We start from the raw sequence: 24,735 nt of genomic DNA, 5'->3' as shown, positions 1-24,735 counted from the left end.
GGGCGGGGAGGGGCGCAGCTGGGATTGGGGCTGCACCCTGGGCCTCCTGGCCCCTGGATGGTGGCACCTTCTGGAGTGAACGTTGGCCCTGTCCGGAGCACTGGGCCCCAGGAGGTGTGTGCTTCTCTGGAGGATTTGCCACCTCCCCTGCCAGAGCTTGCTGGTCTTCAGGAAGGGTGGTTGCCCTCGGGCACATGCCCCATGCCGTCTGCATTGCTGATCCATAAGCTGTATGTATGTGGCTCCACAGCCCTGCCCTGGGCGTTTCCCAATGCCCCCCCGCTGCACATGTTGATGTCCATTGGGGCCTCTCTGCTGAGCCCTGCTCCCACCTCCGCAGCCACTGAGATTCGAGTCTCGGTGCTCACAGCAGGGACTCTGCCTCCCATCTGCCGCTTTCCCACCAGACTTTCATAGGGTCTTGGGGGTGAAAGGAGCACCCTTCTGTGGAAAGTTGTGTGTCCCCCCCGGTGCCTGCTTGGTACCCTCTACCCCGTCCTTGCCCTCTGTGGGTCATTTTACAGTAAGAGGACACTGGGGCCCAGCATGGGTGAGGCGAGCAGGGACCCTGCTTTCCCTTGGGATCTGCTGTCCCCTCCGTTAGGAACCTGCCACCCGCCCCTGCTGATTGGGCCTGCAGACCCTCCTCAGGCACACATGGCATGGTAAGCACTGGAAAGGCCGGCTCCAGCATGTCGTGACCCAACGCAGAAACCTTCTGTGGCCCTCACTGCTGGGGCACGAGTCCTAAACCAGAACTGAGCCATGTCCTGTGCCTGTTCTGACCGGCTGGGGGTGTAGTTTAAGTGCCTGATGTCGGCATTGCTGGGATCTTTTCCTGATTAATAAGCACAGCATTGTAAAATTAGAAAATAAGCTATCCTGGACAATCTTCATTTATCCATTTTACCCCCCAAGTCTAAACCTCTCAGTTTGGCTTCCCAGGGGACTGGGGGTCCAACTGCTAACCCCCCTGCAGGCCGCCCTCTCCCCGCCAGCGCCCATCCTCACCAGCTTCCCCTCCTTGGAGCACCACTGCCCTCACCCTGGGCTTGGCTGAGAGGGGGCTGCCCATGCGGGATCGATTGTGCTCTGCCAGCTTCCAGGAAGTGCCCACCAGAAGTGAGAATGCCTCGTGAGGTTGGAAACTCCACCACCTGCCAGGAGCTGGGACCGTTGACCGTTGTTGTTTTTAATTTTAAAGGAAGCAAGCTGCTTAGACACAGCGGGGACGGCAGTTGGCAGAGTTGTTTTTCTAAGTAGAAAAAGCAGTTAATTTTATGGTGAACAGAGTGTGGCACCTTCATGGAGTCAGGAACCTTCTCTGAGGGGGCCTCGGCAGCTGAGAGGTCTATAAATGCCACCCCACACCGTGGCATCGAGCAGGGAGAGTCACCCCACACCGTGGCATCGAGCAGGGAGAGTCACCCCACACCGTGGCATCGAGCAGGGAGAGTCACCCCACACCGTGGCATCGAGCAGTGAGAGTCACCCCACACAGTGGCATTCCCCCAGCAAGGGTCTGGCAGCGGCCACAGGAGCAAGGAAGGCAGGATGCTCCCGGGAGCGCAGGAGCCCAGTGCCAGCTCCGTCGGAAGCCGCCTTCTAGAGCCCGTGATGTGTGCACTTTCCTGTCTTTGTATTAAACTTGAATTTAAAACTGTATAAAACATACAAAGACATTCAATGAAGCAACCATAGGAGGAAAGTTTAAGCATATTTAGTTGGATTAAAAATAAGGTGGGGGCTGAGCACGGTGGCTCTCGCCTCTAATCCCAGCACTTTGGGAGGCCGAGGTGGGTGGATCACCTGAGGTTAGGAGTTCGAGACCAGCCTGACCAACATAGTGAATGAAACCTTGTCTCTACCAAACATACAAAAATTAGCTGGCCATGCTGATGGGCGCCTATAATCCCAGCTGTTGGGGAAGCTGAGGCAAGATAATTGCTTGAACCTGGGATGTGGAGGTTGTAGTGAGCCGAGATGACACCACTGCACTCCAGCCAGGGTGACAGAGCGAGACTCTGTCTCAAAAAAATAAAAAAGAATAAAAAATAAGGTGGATTGTGATTCTGAATGGCATAAAAAAGAAGTGGTTTGGGAGTTCTGGGTGGAATTTGTACCAACAAAGAATGCATCTTCTTTCTAAGTATTTATGGAATACTTACAAAAAGTAATCACCCAACCTAGGCCATAAACATTTCCAAAATAAAAAAAAAACAGCAATGACATAAACTTTGTTCACTGAGCATAATCCTTTAAAATTAGATCATAATAAAGTTAAAATGAAAAACCAAGCATTTGTATGTTAAAGAACCCCCTTCAGTATAATGTGGGTCAAGATGGAAATGACCCTGTAATTGCAGAAGGATGTTCAAAAAGCACAAGGAATGTGCCAGTGCTGGGCTTGCAAACAGATTCAAAGATGCAATGCTTTTATTATTTAAAAACATTAAAACAAGTAAACTAAGCCTTTAACCAAGAAGTTAAAAATAGAAAAATAAAGACAACTTATGATAAAGATAATAAAAGAATGAATGAGTAAAAGCAAATGAATAGATTAGAAGACAGGGTTTTTATGTAGAATTCCTAAGTACATCTTAGAGGGGCAGTTGGAAATGCTAGTGAAATAGGCAGACCTCCAGCAAGGAGGACCCAGATAGATGGCTGAAAACATAGTCCTCCTCTGTGTTAGGAAAGAGGAATTTACACACACACACACACACACACACATTTTAAAAATGCTAAACTTGCCTCAAGATAAGCTTTAAAAAAAGCCCAACCTGGCCAGCTGTGGAGGCTCATGCCTGTAATCCCAGCACTTTGGAAGGCCGAGGCGGGTGGATCACGAGGTCAGGAGATCGAGACCATCCTGGCCAACGTGGTGAAACCCCATCTCTACTAAAAATACAAAAATTAGCCAGGTGTGGTGGCGCATGTCTGTAATCACAGCTACTCGGGAGGCTGAGGCAGGAGAATCACTTGAACCAGGGAGGCAGAGGTTGCAGTGAGCCGATACCACGCCACTGCAGTCCAGCCTGGCGGCAGCAAGATTCCATCTCAAAATAAAATAAATAAAACTTGAATAGACTTATAATTTGGGAGTAAATCCAAACATTGCCAGAAGTCTTTGTTTTAGATATGATTCTAAGGCCAGAAGATGTCTCCCTAGTAAATTTGTTCACAGTTTCAAAAAACCTTATGCTGTGTGACCTGTCCCGCTGGAGAGAAGCAGCAGGCTTGACACTCCGTCTCACAGAGCTGGCCACCCAGACACATGGCTCCCAGCGCCCTGTCTCAGCTGAATCATCAGTGACTTCTGTGCAGGATCCCACATCTGCCAGTTTCTCTCTCCACGTATATGGAGTGTCTTAGTCCATTCCTGCTGTTATGACAAACTACCTTAGACTGGGCAATTTTTTTTTTTTTTTTTTTTGAGACTAAGTCTCACACTGTCGCCTGGGCTGGTGTGTAGTGGGGCGATCTCGGCTCACTGCAGCCTCCATCTCCTGGGTTCAAGCGATTCTCCTGCCTCAGCCTCCCAAGTAGCTGGGACTACAGGCGTGCGCCACCATGCCCGGCTGATTTTTGTATTTTTAGTAGAGACAGGGTTTCACTATGTTGGCCAGGCTGGTCTCGAACTCCTGACCTCGTAATCCGCCTGCCTCAGCCTCCCAAAATGCTGGGATTACAGGATAAGCCATCGTGCCCGGCCTAGACCGGGTAATTTATAAACAATAGAAATGTATTTCTCACCGTTCTGGAGACTGGAAGTTCAAGATCAAGGCGCCAGTCTCTGGTTTCTGTCCAGGGCGCCTCGTTACTACATCCTCACGTGGTGGAAGGCAGGAGAGCAAGAGGGCTGGTCGCTCCCATCGGCCTCCTTCACGGCACCCATCCCATTCATGAGGCCCGCCTTCATCAATATTATAAAATAAAAAATATCCCATAAAAAATACCACTGGAACGTAGCCATGCTCCTGGATGCCAGCCTAGAGTTAGCCTCAGAGATCAGGCCAGCACGCCTGTAACTCTCTCTGGCTTGCACTGTTAATAAAAATACCCTATCAATAAACCAGAGGCCCTCAATCACATGATATCTTAAGAGATTCAGTAGCTTTTCCTGAGTTTAATGAAAAGAAAAAAAATTCTGCCCTTAAGTAGAACTAAAATAATACTTTATTAACATGCTAAGAACATTTTAAATCAACGACCAACAGTACCTAGGGAAATGCTAGAGACAGCCCCACTGAGATCAGGACGATTTCTTCTGTTTTTGTGACATGATGTGATCAAATGTTCAGCAAAGACTCCTTGTCCTCTCCCCATACGGTGTGCACGCACACACTCACACGCACACGCACACACAACATGGATATTAACAAAATGCTTTTTAAGTTCATGGACTCTTCAGAGGAGTAAGCCAGCCCTAGAACTAGTGTTTGCCCTGAAGGCGTCTGCGGCTTCCTGCTCTGGGACCAGGTCCCAGTGTAAACAGCCTGGCAGAGGGCAGGGGAGAAGGCCTGGGGCTGGAGCAGGTGGATGTGAGTCAGAGACCCTTTGCCTACGTGAGGACCCCTGAACCCAAGCAAGTGAACCAGGACAGACAGACAAAATGGCCTTCGTAGGTTCATGCTTGCCTGAGGCATAGCTCTGAAGGGAAGAGGAATAACAGCAATTCTCCTCTGAAAATTCCTGACCCCAGCTCACCCTCTCACTCATTTAGGTCTAGAATTTACTTTACTTTTATGTCTGAAAAACCCTATGCTAACAAGTTAATATGGCCAGAGAGCCCCAGGTGCCTAGCCCAAGAAAATGCCAATTCACTCTAGAGTGGCACATTTTAAGCACAACATAGAGGTTGTAAATATCCGTATACCAGAAGCATCATAAACAAAATTCAAAGGCAGCTGACAAAGTTCTTCATTCACAGCATAGCTTATATCCTTAATATGCAAAGAACTCACACAAATAACTAATAAAAAGAAAATGTCCTCATAGAAAATGGATAAGGACAATTGGAACAGTCAGAAACCCACACGAGAACTTATGTAGCTATCCAGAAAATGTAAGTGTTTCTTCCAATCATTAGTAAAGAGTCGAAAATGGAAGCAAATGCTCTCTCAAATAAGCACCGCTTTTAGCGAGGGGCGTCCTGGAAGTGGATGAAGTTGGCGTAAAGCAGGCATGCTCTTTCATTCTGATGAGGGGTGTGATACAGAGCCTTTCTGCAGAGCTATTAATAATTTATATCAAGAGCCTTTCCTCAATCCAGTAATTCTCCTTGTTTATAATTATGGAAAAACAAATTGGCAGCAGCCTGCATATCCAGCTCTCAGGGTACAGTTACCTAAGTTATGGTACGTGGCTGGTTATAATGTTTCATAACTACCAAAAATTATATCTCCAAGTAATATTTACTGAAACAAGACAATGTTTTCAGTGCGTTTCTATGTGGAGGAAAAGCATGACCTGAAATTATACATATCGACATATGTAGTACAGATAAAAATGATCCCGCAGATTTGCTTCTATCACGCGCGTGCACAGAAGGACTGAACAGAAGCAAACCACCACGGTGCTAGCCTGACTTAGTTTTCATCAGTAGAGTTATGGATATTTTATTTTCTTGTTTGAAATTTTTGTATGTGTGTGTGTTTTGCATGTTCTTTTCAATATGTGTAAACATGGTTTTTTCACTAGAGTTAATTCCCAAGTTAAGGGTGGTTCTGGGGATTTGGCTGCTTTGTGAGGTTCATGGCTTAGAGCTGGAGCTCAGAATGCTGGGCTCTAGGCTCTGTGCCCTTCTTCTAGGATGTCCCACTGCGCCTGCCACTCGGGTGTCCTGCCGTGCCTGCCCCTCAGGTATCCCCCTGCATCCAGCCTTCAAGTGTCCTGCCGTGTCCATCCCTCAGATGTCCCCTCAGCTCGCTGACATGCACATGTGCAAACACATCACTCAACACAGAGCACACAGGCCCATGGCCCTCGAGGCAAGAGGCGTGCCCTGCTCATCTGGTGGAGACTTAGTTACCAGATGCTTCCCCGGTAACACATGAGGGGCACTGGGACGAGGAGCTGGGGATGAGAGTGTGAGAGGGTCAGAGGGGCTGTGGGAAGAAAGAGGTGGGTGGACTCTGCAGGTCACCCCAGCTCCTAGGCTGCACAAAGTGCCGTCAAGGCTGGCTGTGCATTCCCTTTGGCTGAGCCACCATGACGAGGTTTCCCGAACTGCCCTGTCCTGCCCGTAGATGGCATAAGGGCTGCGTTTCCTTCATGGGCCTGGGCTTCTTTCCAGCGTCCTCAGTGTCCCCATCACAGAGGAGGGGGTGGGGGATATGGTCATTTCTGAGTAACCTGCGAGGATCTGTGTGCACAGTGGACCAAATTCCAGTCCGTGACCTTTGAGCCCCTCCGAGCTGGCCACCTGGTCCCCTGGGCCCAGCCCCTACTTGGAGGTGGTGTCAGCCCATGTATGGCCACCTGATGAATCTGGAAGTCACCCATTGCCCTTAGGAGGCCGCCCTAAATGCTACTAGCCTCAGACTTCAGGGATCTTTGCTAAGGAGACAAGCAATAAAGACATCACAGGTTCTTTTGGGCATCTGTGATTTACAAAGTAGGAAAGACAACAGCAGCAAAAGCGCTGTGCTCTGCAGAGGCACAGACGGGCTTCACTGCGCGGAAGCAGCGGCGAGGCCTCCCTCCTCACCCGTCCCCTGGCCTCGGAAGCTGGTGCCAGGGTGTGCCCAGCCTCTCTGGCTGCAGACCCCTGGAGTCCCTTTCATTTGCTTCATGGGAGGCCTCAAAGCAACTACTCCTTAGCTCGAGCCTTGGACTATTTGGACTTTGGGGTCTCAGGGTAATTAAAGGTTGTTTAAAGATCAATGGCAGCTTTAGAATTATACCTGGAAGGAGGTGGAGAGAAGACGGGGTTTGCACATGGAGATTTATCATTTCTAGTTTTTTCTTACCTGAGAGAACCACATTATTAATGACGATGAGGTCTCAGCCCCTCCAGGAGGCTGAGGGGTGTTCCCATGAGGTTCCGTCTGCCAAGACTTTGGGGCGGGTGGGTGGAATCGCTTTGCTTTACTCCTGGCCACCCAGCCCTTCCCTTTGGCCTGAAAACAGAGAGCACCAGCTGCTTCCCAGGTGATGCTTCCTCCATTCTCTCCAGGAGGGCGTAGACTCCTGCTGGAGGCCCCTCACCTGTGAAGCCCCCTTGTTGTGCTTACTGGGAGTTTCGGGCCATGGTTTTGCATCCAGCCCAGGATCTGGCGCGTGGTAGGAATGGAAGGAGTGTTTCCCGGCCGGCAGGATGAGTTTGTGCACCCAGTCCTGACAGACATGCTTTTCTGCATGCTTTCATTTGGAGTTCCAGCATCCTTTTGGGCCAGTCCATTGCTGTCTTGAGTCACTGGTGAACTCACACCCAGGACCCACTTAATGAGTCCGTCAGGCCTTAACCTGCCCATTGGCTCACAGAGTGGCCCGTGGCAGTGGGCCATGTCTCTGTCAAATGGGACTGATCTTGCAATGCTGAGTAGCCTTCAACAGGCTAATGGCTTCATACAGGTTTCTCTTTCATCCTGTGTTCACTGGAAGCAGCAAATGTCATGAAATGCCAAAGTAAAGATCCTTGTCTCTCTCTCTATTGTTTCAAGACATTTTAAAGACAAAATTGGGTCAATTGAAAAGTAATCTCTGAAGTGAATTGTGCCTTTGTGTGCGGGTTGCTGCATGTGTGAAAGTGTGGGGTTTTCAGGGTCATGCGTGCTGTGAGATCAGGTTTGTGTTGCTGTGTGGGGGTTTGTGTGGCCATGTGGTATTAGCTCTTTGGACTATTCTTGAACAGAAGCTCTTGGGGGCCCACACCCCTGCCTCCCATGTTCTGATGCAACACTTTGAAACTCTGTGGAAAGAGGACACCATTGACAATGGCTGGGCACGTGGCAGGTCCATGGTGGGTGCGCTCACTGCCGGATGAGGCCTCCCCAAAGAGGGGTCCTTGCGTGGGAGCGGCGGAGAGAGAAGGGGACTCTCGGGTCAGTGGGGGAGGGCATGCCTGAGCTGAGCATTTGAATCCCTGCTGCTGCGGCGCTGCCCTGGTGTTTTAGCAGGAACCGCAGGGTAAATGCACGGAGGTTGGGGATGGGGTGGTGATGTGCAGGGTTCAGAGGGAAGGGCACCGTGGGAGCTGGGATCTGGGCTCAGCTATGAGGAGGAGCAGAGCTTTCCTTGTGGGAAAGCTGGGGAAGAGGACAGCAAACCCCTGAGTAAAGCAAGGCTGGGAGCCGCCTGGAGGACAGGCCGCCATGCTAGGCCCTCGAGCCAGCCTAGGGGCGCATGTCCTGGGAGGCATTGGGACCTTGCCTCTTGAGCTGGGCCTGGGATGGGCATGCAGGTGGAAGCTCTATGGGGAAGGAACCTGCCTGTGCCTCTGTGCACGTCATTTTCGGAGCTAAAACATGCCTGGTGTGGAGTTGGCAAATCAGCTGGGCATGGGGTGCTGCCCTCTCAGCCACAGGTGGCACCGAGGGGCATGGAGGAGGCAAGCTGGTCCCAGAGGCAGGGCTTGGGGAGTGGGCGGCAGGGTGAGGAGGACAGACGGGGGGGCTTCTATCCTGGAGGAGCCGCGGGTCTTCAGGAGCAGTGAGGGGCCCGCGGGGGAAGCAGGCGATGAGTTTGGGCTCCACCGAGGTCTGCCAGTTTGAGCACAGCTGGTGTGAGGACACTGAGGCAGCAGTGCCGCAGGGCCATTGGGAGGACAGGCGGGCAGAGGCCTGGAGGGGACAGATGACAAAGATGGCACCTGCAGAGATTGGGCCAGGCGGGAGTGGGGAGCGTGGGTGGGACAAACCTTGTAAAGGAGGGAGGGGGCAGGGGCCTAAGGAGGGCGGCAGAGAGGCAGCCTTTATGCCGAGGGTGAGCACGGGGACCAGGTGTGGCCAGCACAGTGACCACACTCCTGCCCCAGGCCCATGGGGCAGGGCCCTCCAGAGACCCAGGCAAGGGGCGACATAGCCCCATCGAGTCCCCAGGCTCCGGCAAGTTCTGCCGCCAGCATGGCCAAACGCACCCCCCTGGGTTCCTCCTCACACTTCAGGGAGGGCGACTGTCCCCGGAGAGCCCACGGGATTCCCGGTGTCTTCCAGAACACTTTCTGTTGTTCCCCGGGGCGGGGCTTTCTCAGAAGCCTGCACAGCTAAGAGGCCTGCCCTGGAGACCTGGGGGAGCAGGAAGGCCCGACACACCCAGAGCATCTTCTGTTCCTAGTCCTCATATAGTGACACCAGCAGGTAACTTTTTATGCTTCAAAAAGCTCCCTATTAAATTATACCTCTCGTTAGGATAATGCAGTAGAATTGGAAGGTTCCAGTCATTTCTGGGTAAAGTGGGGTTTGGACTGTAGAGTTTAATAGCTTTCTTCATGGAGGAAATGATGAAAGATTGGGAAGATAGAGTGTGAGTTAAGATGAAGGAACAGGATTGTTGGGGGAGACTCTGGGGTAACTTGCAGGGATCTTGAAAACAAGTAATGAGATCTTTCTTTCTGTGGCTCAACTAAGGCAAGAGAAATTTGGGCCACTCTGCAAGAACTTCCCAGCATCTTTTTTGATGTCCCTTGCCGAGGGCCGCCTACCGGCTGCTGTGGAGGGGGACCCGCATGCGGTAGGCCAACCCTAGCCTGAGTCCAGCTGGGGCTTCTGGAGCAGCCGATGTCGGGTGTCCCGGGATGGTCGAGTACGGGTGACTCTCCTGGTGTCCAGATAGTCAGTTGCCAGAGGGCAGTGCCCATTCAGAGCACGTGGGAACACAAAGGAAGGTGACGATGTTTTGTTTTTTTGTTTTTTGTTTTTTTTTGAGACAGAGTCTCACTCTGTCAGCCAGGTTGGAGTGCAGTGGCACGATCTTGGCTCACTGCAGCCTCCGCTTCCCGGGTTGAAGTGAGTCTCCTGCCTCAGCCTCCGGAGTAGCTGGGATTACAGGCACATGCTACCACACCTGACTAATTTTTGAATTTTTAGTAGAGACGGGGTTTCACCGTGTTGGCCAGGCTGGTCTTGAACTCCTGACCTCAGGTGATCCGCCTGCCTCGGCCTCTGGAAGTGCTGGGATTATAGGCATGAGCCACTATGCCTGGCCGGGTGACGATGCTTTTTAAAAAAGAGGGAGCCTTTTCAGGCCACCAGAGGACAGGGATGCCATGATCCCCTTCCCCTGTGGTTCCTGGGCCCTGTCCTCTAAACAGCATTGGAGGCGCCCCACGCTTCCCTCTTGTAACGGGGTGGAGGCCAGCATGCGGCCAGCGGGACGTAGGCCTGGCAGGGGCCCACAGGATCCTGTCTCTGCAGCGTGCTCTCCCCATCCACATGTCATCTGCTGACCGAGCACCTCTCACGCTAGCAGCTCCAGCACTGCACTGCCAGTGCGCTCAGGCCTTCCAGTGAGGGCGGAGGGAGTGACCCCGGCACTGTCTTCTCTGGAAACAGGAGTGAGCATTAGGAAGCGGCAGGCTGGAGGCCTCAAGGACTGGCAGGGGGTCACCTGCTGGGATGGGGAGCCCAGGGACCCTGTGGTTCCAGGAAGCCATGTCAAAGGCAGGGTGGCCCTTTTGCCCTGCCTCTACTGGGGGCACCCAGGGAAATCCCTCCACTGACCCAGAAGGGTGGGCGGGACTGTGAGTGGGAGGAGTTCTGGAACATCTCTGAACTTCTCGTCCAGAAAGGGGAGATGGCGGCGTCTGGCTCACTGCACTCCTAGGGCTGCTGGAGGGTCAGGTGAGATGATGGACGGAGGAGAGGCTCAGAGTTACCGATTTTTCACACACATAGGCATGGGTGCACACAATATCCACATACACACGTGTGCGTGCACACCCACCCACCCTTGGGGTCTCAGGAAACCAGGCAGGGGAAAAATTAATTCTGGTCTTTTTTGATCCCTGGAAAACAAACCCTTTCTCTCTTTGCAAATGGAAAATTCTTGGTTAGTGATAAAGAAAACTACTCCTTGCCTCATGTGGAATTGGCTTGGATTTTTTTTTCTTTTATCTTTTTTTTCTTTTTTTTTTTTTTTTTTTGAGACAGTCACTCGCTCTGTCACCCAGGCTGAAGTGCAGTGATGCGATATTGGCTCATTGCAACCTCTGCTTCCCAGGTTCAAGCGATTCTCCTGCCTCAGCCCCACGAGTAGCTGGGATTACTGGTGTGTGCTACCATGCCCAGCTGATTTTTTTTTGTATTTTTAGTAGAGATGGCCAGGCTGATCTCGAACCCCTGACTTCAGGTGATCCACCCACCCCGGCTTCCCAAAGTGCCGGGATTATAGGCGTGAGCCACCCCCGCGCCCAGCCTGGATTTCTTTTGACGTGGGCCTCCTGGGCTTTCACTATTGCAGCGAGAGTCTTCATTTGAGGGGCTCTTGCCTGCACCTGCGGCCAGCTTGCTCTTCCACTGCCGTCGGGGAAGGCGGCCCCTTTCCTGTGTGGAGAAAGAACACCCACCTCGTTGTTCTTCACTGAGAGAATGTGAGTGGCAGGCGCTGAGCACTTTTCCTGGGTAGCAGGAGGAGCTGGGGCCACAGGGAGTGGGCGTCCACGCACTAGGGCTCACAGATGTGGTGCTCTTAGCGCCTGCTTTTGTGGCAGGTGCCTTATGTTGGTTCTTTTCAGGGCAAGTGGTCTTCACCTTCTCCCCTGAGCCATCCTGGCCCAGCCTTGAGAAGCCCCCTGAGGTGAGGGTTTCGGTCCTCTCCGACCCACTCATCCTCCCCTCTGCCCCACCCGTCCTTCCCTCCACCTCGCCCATTCCCCCTCCACCCACCCATCCCCCCCTCCGCCCACCCATCCCCGCATCCTCCCTCCAGCCCACCCGTCCTTCCCTCCACCCCACCCATCCCCCCATCCTCCCTCCAGCCCACCCGTCCTTCCCTCCACCCCACCCATCCCCCCTCCACCCACCCATCCCCCCCATCCTCCCTCCACCTCACCCATTCTCCCCTCTGCCACACCCATCCCCCCTCCCCTCACTCATCCCTCCCTCCACCCCACCCATCCTCCCCTCCGCCCACCCATCTGTTCCACATTTTCCCCAGCTCCTCACCTATTTCCAGCAGGGAGCCCCATGGTGGAGAATCAGGAGCGGCTAGGGGAGGGAGGAGGAGCTGGTCCTTCTGTGTTATGTCCCGGGCTTCCGGTTCCCCCAGCAGGCCCCCTGAGTGGCATCTTCCAGGCAGAGGTCTGGGCATCTTGCTGATCCCAGGTGTGCTGTGATCATTTTTCCTTTAAGAACTTATGAAGACGCCTTTCAAAGAAGAGAAATGGAGTCCTGCACAGGGCTGCAGAAAATCGATTTTTGTCCCATGACTCTGCTCACAGATATCTATGTGTTTATTAAATCATCCCTCTCTGTGATGGATGCCACTTTCTCTGGGGAAAGAGCAGCTGGAGCCCAAGCCCGGTGGCCCTGCTGGACCCCAGTGGCCATGACCGTGGCTAAGCCACGGACAGTCACGTGGACTCCCGGCTTGCACCTGGTGATGGTGTAACTGGCTCTGTACTGCATCCGAGGCAGATGGGCCCCAGAGTCCCATCAAAATCCCCGGCCCTTCATGAGGTCACACTTGGCAATATGCGTGAGGCAGGCAAAGAAACAGGACCATCAGCAGAGTGAAGAGAAGCGTTACTTTATTTACAGTGTGTGCGTGTGGGCCTGGCTGACCATGGGTAGCCGGGTGCATGTCTACGATGCCAGCTCACCAGGATATGTAGGCCTCTCGTTTTTTGCAGTTTATCACGGTGAGTGCCGTCACCTCTTGGTGAAGACTCTTGGCCCTTCTGGAGTTACCAGGTCCTGTCACTGATGAGCTTCAGCAGATCTCCTAGGAACACGTGTTCCATTAATGATTCAGTGTGCATAGTAATAAAAGTTAAGAGGCTGTTGGCCCGGGCATGGTGGCTCACACCTGTAATCCCAGCACTTTAGGAGGCCAAGGCGGGCGGATCACAAGGTCAAGAGATCGAGACCATCCTGGCCAACATGGTGAAACCCTGTCTCTACTAAAAATACAAAAATTAGCTGGGCATGGTGGCATGTGCCTGTAATCCCAGCTACTTGGGAGGCTGAGGCAGGAGAATCACTTGAACCTGGGAGGCGGAGGTTGCAGTGAGCTGAGATTGTGCCACTGCACTGCAGCCTGGTGACAGAGCGAGACTCCGTCTCAAAAAAAGAGAAAAACAGACAGTTAACTTTTGAGTTTCGTGGCACTCACGAAGTGGATGGTGACCCTAGGATCCTGAGGGTTATGGCGTATAAATCTAGCCAATTTCCTGTCCATGGCGTCGCCTTACATTCCTAGAGGAAGGCTCAGCAGAGGGTGTTTGGAACTGAAAGATGAGAGGGGCAGGCCTGGGGCTGTTCCCAAGTATTCATGCCCCAAGCCTACACCTTTTTAAAAAACCAAAATTTTTATTTCATCAAAGCCGTGTGTTATATATGACAGAGGAAATTTTGAGAGACTTTGACCAAAAAAGAGCAGCCCTCCATCCCAGCCTCCTCACACCGTCAGAGGCGCCACTCAGCCTTTCAGGTTGCTGTGTCTGCTGTTTTTTGTTTTTTGTTTTGTTTTCTGTCTCTCTGTCTCTCTCAATGCTGTTCTTAATTTCTGAGCTTTAGAAATGAATTTGTACAGCGAAAGAGGGAAGCTGAGAATTAGCCTTCCTTACCCTGTGGTCCCAGCACACAGCAATGCCCTCGTGCCCGGCCCTTCCTTCTGAGGCTCCCGGGGCAGTGTGCCTGGACTTGTCACCTGGGTGGGGCTGTGTCACGTCACTGCTGCTGAGTCACCACGTGCACTGTGCCTGTCATCCCTTTCTGGGACAGCATGTCGCTTTCCCTGGTGTCACCAATCACCTCCCTTAGGCATCTGTGAACCACCCACTCCCTCCCCCACAGACAGGTCACTGGAGCGGGCGTGTCTGGAAGAGTGGGCAGAGCAGGTGCTGTACACCTCGTGTCCTCTGGGACCCATCCCTTCTAGGCCCCTCCTGAGGACACCCCCTCCTGCTGGGCTCCCCCCAAGCCCAGCCCCCTTCCCAAACCCACGTTCGCCTCACTTTCTTCGTTGTCTGGTAGAGCACACCCCTCAGCACTTCTCTGTGTGAATGAGCCTGGCAGGGACCTACCTTGAGATCTGCATGTCTGGATACTGCTGCCTTCCGGCCTCTGGATGGACGGTGGAGGGTGGAGGGTGGAGGTAGAAGCCACTTCCTCGCAGGCTTTGGGGGAATTTGCTTTCCTCTCTTACAGCGTCCAGCGTTGCTTCTGAGAGATTCGCTGCCATGTGACTCTAGGACTGTATTTGCACCTTTTCATTCCTTCCCCAACACCTCTGCCCTGAGTATGGTGGTGACATGTCTTTTCCTCATCTTGCTGGAGCAGTCCATGGGACCCTGCGGTCTGCAAAACTCAAGGTTTTCATCTCTAAGATTTTTCCTTGAGAAATGTCCTGGGAATTAAATTCCCTGCCATATTTGTTTCCGGAGTGCCTACTAGAAAGTGGGCGTCCTGGATGGCCCCTTATTTCCGACCCCTTATCTTTGCATTGCTATAAAGGAACACCCTGGCCTGGGTAATTTATAAAGGAAAGAGGTGTATTTGGCTCAGGGTTTAGCAGGCTGTACGAGCATGGCTGCAGCATCTGCTCAGCTTCTGGGGAGGTTTCAGGAAGCTTTTCCTTGTGGTGAGAGGCACGGGGAGCCGGCGTGTCACATGGCGAGAGAGGGAGCAAGAGGGGAGGGGTGCCACGCTCTTCACACCACCAGCTCTGTCCTGAACTAAGAGAGCAAGAGCTCAGTCACTACCACAGGGAAGGGACCAAGCCATTCGTGAGGGAACCACCTCCATGACCCAGACGCCTCCCACCAGGCCCCACTGCCAACACCAGGGGTCACATTCCACCATGAGATTGAGAGGGCACGGACATTCAAACTGTGTCACTGTCCCTGTGCTCAGCAAGTGCCATGTGTTAAGACCTTGCTGCAGCCTCATGCATCCTTGGAGGGCAGTGTCCTCAGCTGAGTGGAGTCCAGGTTTTTCCAGAAATGCAGAAATGGTGAACCTGCCTGCTCTGCTGCAGAAACCAAGCTCGTTAATCGGCCAGTAGTGAACGTTGCACCACCTGGTTGACCTGACGCTTCTGTGGGCAGCAGAAGGAAATATGAGCTCTGCAGCTGCTCTAGCCACAGGAGTGTTCCCCCTGCCCCCTGTGGACTCCATGTGACCTGTGACTCCGTGTGGGGGCAACAAGCCAGCTTCTACCCCTGCTGCTGGAGCAAGGAAAGTAGACGGCCTCTGCCCGTGGGATGAGACCCTGGCCGCCTGGGGAAGCAGGGGCATGTCAAGGCCATTCCTGCTGACAGTGGGGGTCAGAGCCTGGCATTGGCCATCTTGCCTCACTCTGCAGTGACAGACCCCTTCTCAGCAGAAGGGAGCATCTGCCCATCAGTGCACAGTGACCCTGGCTCTCTCGCAGAGGCCCCTGGGGTCTGCAGCCTCCTTTAGAGCGATCCCACATGGGAGCCGGAAGTGAGCGTGCAGTCCCGGGACACCCGCCCTGTCCGAGCCCAGCTGTACTTGGGGCTTAGCCCAGCCCGTCTGTGGTGCCACTCGAGTTCGTGGCAGCACCTCCCAAACTCTGTGCTGAAGGCCAGTTTAGATTTTCTCCCAGTTCATTTCAGACTGATAAACTTTGGTCAAGTACGGTAATGGTGGCGTGGCAGGGGTGCAGTGTGCTGCCAGCTTCTTAGCGCCTCCCTCAGTTTCTGCACATACATCCTTGAGAGCTGTGATCAAACAAGCTGTGAGTCGCCAGAGCCCGGACCCCACCTTTAGGAGCCCAGCTTTAGGAGCCCCCATTTGGTGCCCGAAGAGATGGGGTCTGCCTGGATTCCCCCCGAGTCATGGTTGCCAGGCCTGGCGCTTGCACCCCGTGTTCCCGAGCCCTCTTCTGGCCCCGTGCCACCCCATTCTTCTGGGACTGTCACAGGAGCTGGCTCTGCCTGCCCCTACTCCTGCTTCCTTCCGATCCACCTTCCAGAATGCAGCCAGAGAGAGCTTTCTAGAATGTGCGCTTGATCCCTTCATGCCTCTGCCTGTAGCCCTTCAGCAGCCAGCTCTGCTGTGGGACCATGGGCACGTGCCCCCTGCTACCTGGCTGCTTACCTGCCCAGCCTCAGTCCCTGCACCGCCCCGCCCTGCTCTCTCTGGCCTGCAGCCAACCCAAACTGACTCGTGCCTCCGACCCCACAGGACGTGAGCTGCCTCCTTACCTGGGTCCTGCTTCTCCCCAGTGCGAGTGGCCTTTCTTCCTCTTCCCTGGCCGTGTCGGGAGTCCTGTCCTGGCTCCCGGCCTGTCATTGTCTGCCACGATTGCTGTGCCTTGTCCCGGAGGAGGCTGTGATGGCCCCACCTTGTACAGCAGGTTGGGAGGTGCAGGTTCCTGCTCCCCCATCGCGTTGGCTTGAAGGCGGGTCGTTTGCTGGGGATGCAGGAAACTCCCGAGTGTCCGCGGAAACGCCATGTGATCTAAATGGCACCTTTAAACATAACTCAAACCGAGCCATTGGATTTCAGTTCGAACCAAGGCCTTGAACTCCCTGGGGTGGACATGGAGTTCATCTGGAGATTTCAGCCTCACCAAAGGGCTCACTTGGATGTGAGCTCACGACAGGGCGGCCACCACGGTCTCAGGGAGCCAAGCGTGCTCACTGAGATATGGAAAAAAATAGACTCCAAAAACTGAAGTAGGTAAATGTTTAGGTGATGCCTATAAAATGTAACAGCCTTTCCACTTCAGTGTTCAACTTTGTATTCGTATAAACTTGGTGACATTTGAGCATAAATTGTGGATTAGAATTTGTTACTTCTCAGCGGTTCCCAAGTGTGCACAGGGACATTTTAGAAACCTTAGCCAGCTTTAAGTTAAATGAATTACTTGCAGCTGAATGATTTCAAAGCAAAACGATACGGATCTTTCCATGTTTTATAAGGAAAACAGACGTAGTGTGGAGTGTGGCTGCATTTTAATATGCTTGGGGACAAGGATTGAGAGGAACGTGAGCCAGCCCTGCGGAGGCAGCCCCAGTACCAGAGCGGGAGGCCGATTCCGAGGATTTGCCAGCCCCACGTGAAACGGCCGCCTGTGGGTGCTGGTTTTGATTTTCACTCCCGATGCCTTTGTGAAATTCCAGGTGATTCCAGCTGTGTAGCGGAGTTGACATACTGCTTAAGATGGGACTGTGGCTTTTCGACATTGGTTTTTAGGACCGTCGTCTGTCCCCTGTGGGAACTTGGCAGGTCCCTTCTGGCTGGGACTTACCGGCGGCTCCTGGAACCTTTGCCTGGAGCTCTCCCTTGCTGGCTGTCAGGAAACGGGAGGGCCATGGAGCTTCGGCAGTGACACTTGTGGTGTGGCCCCGTGCCTGCGCGAGGCAGCTTTGCCATACGTCATGCCAATATTTCATTGATCCAGCAGCGGCTTCTGGTTGGCAGCACGATCGATACGGCCCCGGGCATCCTTGCGAGCTCCAAACGCCCCTCCGTGGGCTGTCTGTCTCTCCCTGTCTCCCTTCCTTCCAGAGTAGAAATTCTCTCAACTGGGTGAGGGTTGGCACTTCAACCTCAGGACTTAATACCCTTTCTCGTGGGCCTGGAGCAGGTCGCCTGTGTCCACTTCAGTTATTCCAGAAGGTGCCCTGCCCATGCCTCCCTCATAAGAAAGCTGCCTGCCTGTGGGGCAGAGGGCAGGGGACTTTGCTGGCGTCTCTCCCCTTGCCCGTTTCTGCCTGTGAATTAGTCTTGCCATTAAAGAAAAAAATTACACCCCCATTCAAATCATTAATTGGAAAGCCCTTATTATCTCATTAGTGGTTGATATCAAAGGCATATAAACTCGGAGAAGTTCCTCCGCTCAGTCCCTGAAGAAATGTGATTACATCCTGGGTCTTATTAAAACATCTCCCTCTCAGCTGTCACGGTTTCCCACTTTGCAGCCTTTTCAGGACACCCGAAAGAATCTAGTGTGGAAACAAATGACGCCGGCCTGAGGGTGGGCCGTGGCGGAAGGAAGGCGGGTTCTGCTAGAGCACCACTGGTTGGTAGCCCACCGCCCCTCGCCAGCTCCTGGCCAGGACAGGCCTCACTCAGGGCTGGACCGGCCAGCGTTTACAGGCAGCAAAACTTGGAGAGACAGAGTCACTTTTGTGTGCAGCTAGGGCTGAGAGTGCCTGAGCTTTTTATGTAAACCTTGGGTGTAAAAGGAATCAAAAAGCAACCGGCAGCCTGGGAGTGTCCTGTGGGACCCTCCCCCACCCCCGCCCACGAGGCTGCGTCCTCTTGTCAAACCTGGGGTCAGCCGGCTTCACTACCAAACCCCTGGACTTTGTTTGCAGAAAGAATTCCTTGTGCTGTGCGGCTGGCATCCTTTCTGCTCACGTCCTGGGTTTCTGATGTGACAACTGAGCACCCCCAAATTGAGATGAGGGGTTCAGCAGGGAGACAGCCTCCAGGGTCCTCTGCCTGGCAGGGCATGTGGCACCACAGGGGAGGCTGGTACAGAGTTTCCCTGCCCAGCTCTCCCGGAGCCTTGGCTGATTCCAGCCTAGGCTGTGCCTTTGTCTGCCATCTCCGTGCCCGAAGGGCTGGCCACTTACCCACGCCCTCAGGCCTCAGCCAGCCTCATCGGGACCCCTCTTGCACCTGTGGCCAGACTCAGACCCCAGGCCCCAGCTGGGAAGGGGACACTGGCTGTGGCTCTGCTGCCGAGTGTCTTCCTCAGGGATGACCAGGATGGGGCCTCTTCCCTGACAAGAGTGGTGCAGAGCCCACCTGTGGGCAGCTGGCCTTCCCAGAACCCCCTGGCTGGCCGGCACAGGGCTCGGCGCTGCTTCCCGTCATCTTATGGCCCCTTGATGAGGGTCTGCGGTGGGTCCATTTCCTTCTTTGCTGATTCCTCCATTTAGCAGCCATGTATCGAGCACAGGTCCTGGACCAGGTGACACTCTGGGCATGGAGGTCCCAGGCACTGCGGTCCTGGCAGGGAGGATGGAGTAAGAGTGAACCAGAAAATAAGCACAAGCACGGCCTGGGGTTCATGTGAGAAGGCAGCAATCGGGGTGCAGGGAGAAGTGGGGTGGTCAACACTTGGCGCCTTGGGTCCTGCAGAGAGTTCCACTCGGGGGGCACAAGTGCCAGAGCCAGGACCCGGGTTGATGGCGGTAGTGAGGCGTGGCCCAAGGCAAGGATGAAGGGCCTCGAGGCTGGGTTCCACAGGGCTGGTAGTCATGGTGGGAGGAGTTGAAGGTGATTGTGCAATCCTTTGGGTTCTAAATCGCCCAGAGATCCTGGTGCCTAGATTAGTACTTGTTGAAGGAATGAAAGTCGAGGGGAAGTGACCAAAAGCTGTAGGCAGGGCGTGTGTGGAGAGTGCTGTGTTCATTCGCCCAGCGCTTGTTCACTGAGCACGCGCCACGCGCCAGGACCACCTGGACACATGTGGTGAGGTCACTGTGGCTGAGTAGATGGGTCAGGGACACCGGCTGTGGAGGCAGTGCTAGTTGCTCGGGTAGGAGTTTGCAGATTCCAGGGAGAGGGCAGTGGAAAAGGAAAGGAATGAGTGGCTGAGGTTCCCAGAACCTCACGTACAGAGGGGAAGTGAGGCACGGTGGTGTGGAAGGCCTTGGATACTCGGGGGCCAGGGCCCAGGCTCCCTCCACCACATCCCCTGAGGCCTCCCAGTGCCAGCTGCGGTGGGGGTCCTTGCCCACTGTCTGCCCACCTGCCCTCTTCAGCCTCCTAGGAGCAGTGAGGGTCCTGGCCCCCGCCCCAGGTCCCCACAGCCCCCGCCCCAGGTCCCCACAGCCCCTTTGGTGGACTTGGCTACTTGGCTTTGGCCCCGGGATTCAGCCGGTCTCCCCCCAACCTTGAGCTCCTGGGGCTGGCTCCCACCCACCTGGGTGGTCTCTCCTACGGCACCCAGCTCCACACTTCGACCAAAGCTGTAGGACGTTGGGAGGAGAAGGTTGGTTGTCCTCAGTTTGCGTGTGAAATAGCAGTGTAAATGTGGGGTGTGAAATGCCCCAGTGTCCAGCCTTCCTGGGGGAGGCTTGTTTCAGTGATGGCCGGACCCGGGGGCGGGAGACCAGGAGGTGAGGCTGTGGACCCAGTTCCTCGGAATCAGCCCTGGGCCATGTGGCACCAAGAGCCCAGGCGATCAGGGGTCCTGGGCTTGAGCCCCCTTATCCCTAGGGATTCTGAGTGGCCTTTCAGCACCCACCCACCCTGAGCTTGTGCATGCCTCATGGAACCAGGACTGCTGAGGTGGGCAGGGCGGTGGACGTCATTGCCTGTGCCCCCAGGACACCTGCGGCCCTCAGAGCGGGAGCTGCCTCATCAGGACCCCTCTTACACCCTGTTGCATAGGTGGGGTGGTGGCAGATGTGTACTCGCCCCCTCTCCAGAGCCCCCAGACCTGTCCCAGTGTCCCATCTCACGGCAGGTCTCCTCCCAGTTGGACCAGGGCTGCGGGTGTCGCCAGCCCGTGCTGTGCAGGTAGCGAGTGTGAGCAAACCTGGCCCCGGGCCCTGGCTATGTCTTCACTCGACGTGGGCGTAGAAGAAAGTAAAATAAGATAAAATGGAAGAAGGTGGAAGCGCTTGAGGAGGTCTTCGTGTTGCCTCGTGATCCACTTCCAGTCCAGGAAGCCCTGGATCTGTACGGTGTGTTCATTTCGTTACCCTAATTAGTTTGAGCATTTTCAGGGCAAACATGATAGGATTTCTCAGTTCAACTTTGGGGTGTTTGTTTTTTGAGATAAGCACACAGAAGAAGTTGCATTGATCTTTTAATTCCTCATGCAAAGAAAAAATATTTGCTCTTCTCTGATTTAGTGTGTCTGATTCTCACCGAGGCTGGAGGGGGTGGTGGGGTCCAGTCAGAGTGGATGCTGGAGCATGGTGGCGTCCCAGCCCTGTCGTCACTGCCCCCTCACTGCACAAAGAGGGGACATGTACTGCCCCTTAGCGAGGAGCTGAGGACCCCCTGCACCCCCCTGCACCCCTGCTTTCCTTCTCCCTTGGGGCAGCTTTCCCAGGCCTCCCTGACTTCAGGGGTGCTGGACGCCTCTGCCCAAAGCCCCACATTCTGTGCCCCTTGGCGCCCTGAAGCTGCCCCTGCCCCTAGCAGCCTCTCCATCACTGTCCCTGCAGGCCTGCCGAGCCAGCTTCACCGGCCACACTGGGCCACACCCAAGCCTGGCCCCTGCAGCAGGTGGTATCTTCATGGCTGCTTACCACTGGGGAAGAAGGGTGAGCGCAAGTGGGAAAATCGTCATGAAAATGGGCCTCCCACGAGGTTGGAGTGAGGAGTGTGGGGTCCCTGCCAGTGGGGAGTGGAGAGTGGAGATGGGGAGTGGGGAGTGGGAAGGGAACTGTCTCAGACAGGAAGTTTACATCTCTGAAAGGGGCTGGCCCTGCCTTCGCCTCCCTCTTCAGGGCTCAGCATCTCCGTCTATGTGATGTTACTGGCACCCCCTCTCAGGGTTGTTGCAAATGCCGGGGAAACACAGGTGCCCTGTGGAGTGTCATCGTCAGTGCCACTGTCACCTAATAGGATTCCTAGTCCCCCTGGCGTCCAGAGGCTCCGGCACCCATGGTGATGCCTTGTGAGCCACAGTCCTCATGGGATCGTCCAGGTAGCGGCACCTCACAGCTGTCTCACAGCCCATCACTTTGTTGAGGAAGAAGTGGCCAGAGCTACTGTTTATAAAAGTGACAGCATCTGTGTCCCAGCCTCTTTGCAGTGTGCTCTGTGCCCCCAGCTAAGGACGCACAGACCCCACCCCAAGGAGCTCTTGGCTTCTGGGGGACAGGGAGGAGAGTGGACAGTGATGACCTGCAGGCTGGGGAGGGGTGAGCAGTAGGACGCACAGACCCCACCCCAAGGTGCTCTCGGCCTCTGGGGGACAGGAAGGGCTGTGGACAGTGATGACCTGCAGGCTGGGGAGAGGCGAGCAGTACGTCCTTCTGGAGAAGTGAAGCGTCCCTGGCTTCCCAGCCACCCTCCCTAGGGAACCTTGCCTCTTCCCTCCCCTGAGCTGTAGGAGGCAGGTTTTGGCAAAGGCCGTCCTTGGAGAGCCCCCTCAGTGGGTCTTAGGATGTTTGCCAAATCTGCGTGATTCGCAGTTGACAAGCTAAGATCTTAGTCTCTCCGGGCTGGTATAACAAAATAGCATAGACGGTAGGCTTAGAAGCAGAGGACATTTATTTCTCAGATCTAGGGGCCGGGAGGCCATAATCAAGGCACCGGCAGACCCGGCATCTGGTGAGGGCCTGCTCCTGGTTCATAGAGAGCACCCTCTGCCATGTCCTCACACAGTGGAACAGGGAGGGGCCTCTCGGCGTTTCCTTCGTAGAGGAACCAGTCCCTTCCCTGAGGGCTCCCGCTCACGGCCAATCACTTCCCAAAGACCCCGCTTCCTAATACCACCACCTTGGCATGAGGATTTCAACTGATGGTTGGGGGCAAACACAAACGTTCCAGCTGTAGCATGTTATTTGGCCGAAACCCAGAATACCAGGAGGCCAGCTCTTGGTCTGCAGCCATCTCCCCTGAGGGCCCAGCCTGGATTCAGGCCTTTTGACTTGGCCAAAGCCCTTCTGAGTCCCACCCTGAGCCTTTGCAGGAGGGTGACATCATGTGCTTTATTGCTTTGTTTATGTGCTTCAGTCACCGTTCCGCTCCTGCAATGACCAGTCAGGCACAGAACACTGAGGCCGCCAAAGGCAGGCCCTTGGTTCCGGTCACCCCCATGGAATTGTGTGTCTGGGGCCCAGTTGCTGAGGAAGTACCTCAGAGGACACCACTGGCACGAGCCACAGGTGCTAACGTGGCCGCACCTCCCAGGGCTCCTTAGCAGGTGCGCACCTTGAGACAGGTGTTCACCCAAACAGGAGCCGTGGAGGGCTCCCGGCTGGGTAGGCCCGGGGTCTGCATTGTCAGGGGCTGGTCGGGGCGGTCTCAAAGGGGTTCTGGTCTCCACCCAGCTCCTGCATTCCCTCCTGTACATTGAGCACAGCACTTCCAGGGGGCTTTGGGTCGGCTCCCCCTCCTGTGTTCTCATGGGAGGCTGCTTGAGGGTGGCCTGCTGGGACAGGAAAGGGACCACCATTCCTAGGCGAGTCTAGGACACTCACCTTCCAAGCCACCTGCTTCCAGCCACTTAGGAGGAGGCGCCTGGGCTGAGCTGCGCTGGCTAATACCCAAGTTCAGGAGTGGCAGCAGGAGAAGCCCCACTCTCACTGCATCACCGCCGTGCTTATGTCTCTAGATCATCCCGTTGTAATAAACTTAATTCCTGCCGGTCCGTGAGAACCAGCCTGTGGATCTGTTGCAAAGTCCATATCATGTGATGCTCCTGTTACGCTGTCAGTCTTGATTAGGGTCCCACTCTGAAATGTCAAGTTGTGGTCTTGTCTGCACTCCCTGATTCATTCATATTTTTTTATAATCATTATCAGATGACACCTCTCACTTTGGAGATGTGTAGCTAGGAGCACTGGTGACACCCACAGTGAAGCCCAGCAATTTTTAAGTGATTTCTCCTCATTGGGAGCCACAGAGCTAACGTTGAGCAAACATTGAGCTGTGCGTATTTAGAAATCAATTGAAAACATCGCATTGCTCAGGCTCTGAATGTGCGCGTGCTGAGTCTGTCTATTCTTCTCGGTGGCCCAGGCTGCTCCGCTTATTTTAAGATAGATCTCATCGGTTGTGAAACTGCTACTGTGGGCTGGGCGCGGTGGCTCACGCCTGTAATCCCAGCACTCTGGGAGGCCGAGGCGGGCGGATCACGAGGTCAGGAGATGGAGACCACAGTGAAACCCCGTCTCTACTAAAAATACAAAAAATTAGCCGGGTGCGGTGGTGGGCGCCTGTAGTCCCAGCTACTGGGGAGGCTGAGGCAGGAGAACGGCGTGAACCCGGGAGGCAGAGCTTGCAGTGAGCTAAGATTGTGCCACTGCACTCCAGCCTGGGTGACAGAGCAAGAGTCCGTCTCAAAAAAAAAAAAAAAAAAAAAAAAAAGAAAGAAAATGCTACTGTGTGGCACCCATTTCAGGAGACAAGTCTTGTTTATCTGGAAGCTGGCCTTGCTTGGCAGCCAGCCGGGCCTGCAAGGGATGCCTGCCTCTGCCTTCTCTCCTTCTGCAGGCCCTGGAAGCCTGGCCCTGGTGCCTTGGGCCTGGGGGCTGTCCCTGGATCTCAGTTGCTGCCCTGGCTTCTGCAGCCCTGTGAGCATTCCCCATGCTGGGGCGGCTTATCACAAAGTGCAACTTGCCCCCTACCCCAAAAAAACCTGCCTCCCACAATTGTCAGCACACAGCCTTGGGCAGGTGCTGGAGTTGGAGGGGTCTGGCATACAGACTCCAGAGCCCTTACTCTAGGACCATGCTGGCTTGTTAGCATGTATGTTAGTCCATTTTCATACTGCTTTAAAGAAATACCCGAGACTGGGTAATTTATAAAGAAAAAGAGGTTTAATGGACCCACAGTTCCACATGGCTGGGGAGGCCTCGCAATCATGGAGGAAGGCGAAGGAGGAGCAAAGTCACATCTTACGTGGTGCCAGGCAAGCGAGCATGTGCAGGGGAACTGCCCTTTATAAAGCCATCAGATC

The 24,735-nt window shown here is 54.4% G+C and overlaps 1 protein-coding gene across 13 annotated transcripts in view; it reads left to right on the top strand.

Moving 5' to 3' along the window:
• The window catches only part of TBC1D22A (TBC1 domain family member 22A), a 403,669-nt gene that overhangs the window by 342,499 nt on the left and 36,435 nt on the right, over positions 1 to 24,735 (top strand). The gene's annotated exons all lie outside the window — the stretch shown is intronic.

This window comes from Symphalangus syndactylus, chromosome 18 (genome assembly GCF_028878055.3).
Source record: "Symphalangus syndactylus isolate Jambi chromosome 18, NHGRI_mSymSyn1-v2.1_pri, whole genome shotgun sequence".
In the NCBI taxonomy this organism is placed as follows: Eukaryota; Metazoa; Chordata; class Mammalia; order Primates; family Hylobatidae; genus Symphalangus; species Symphalangus syndactylus.
Note: the sequence above shows the minus strand (reverse complement) of the source record. Positions and strands in the feature narration are given on the sequence as shown.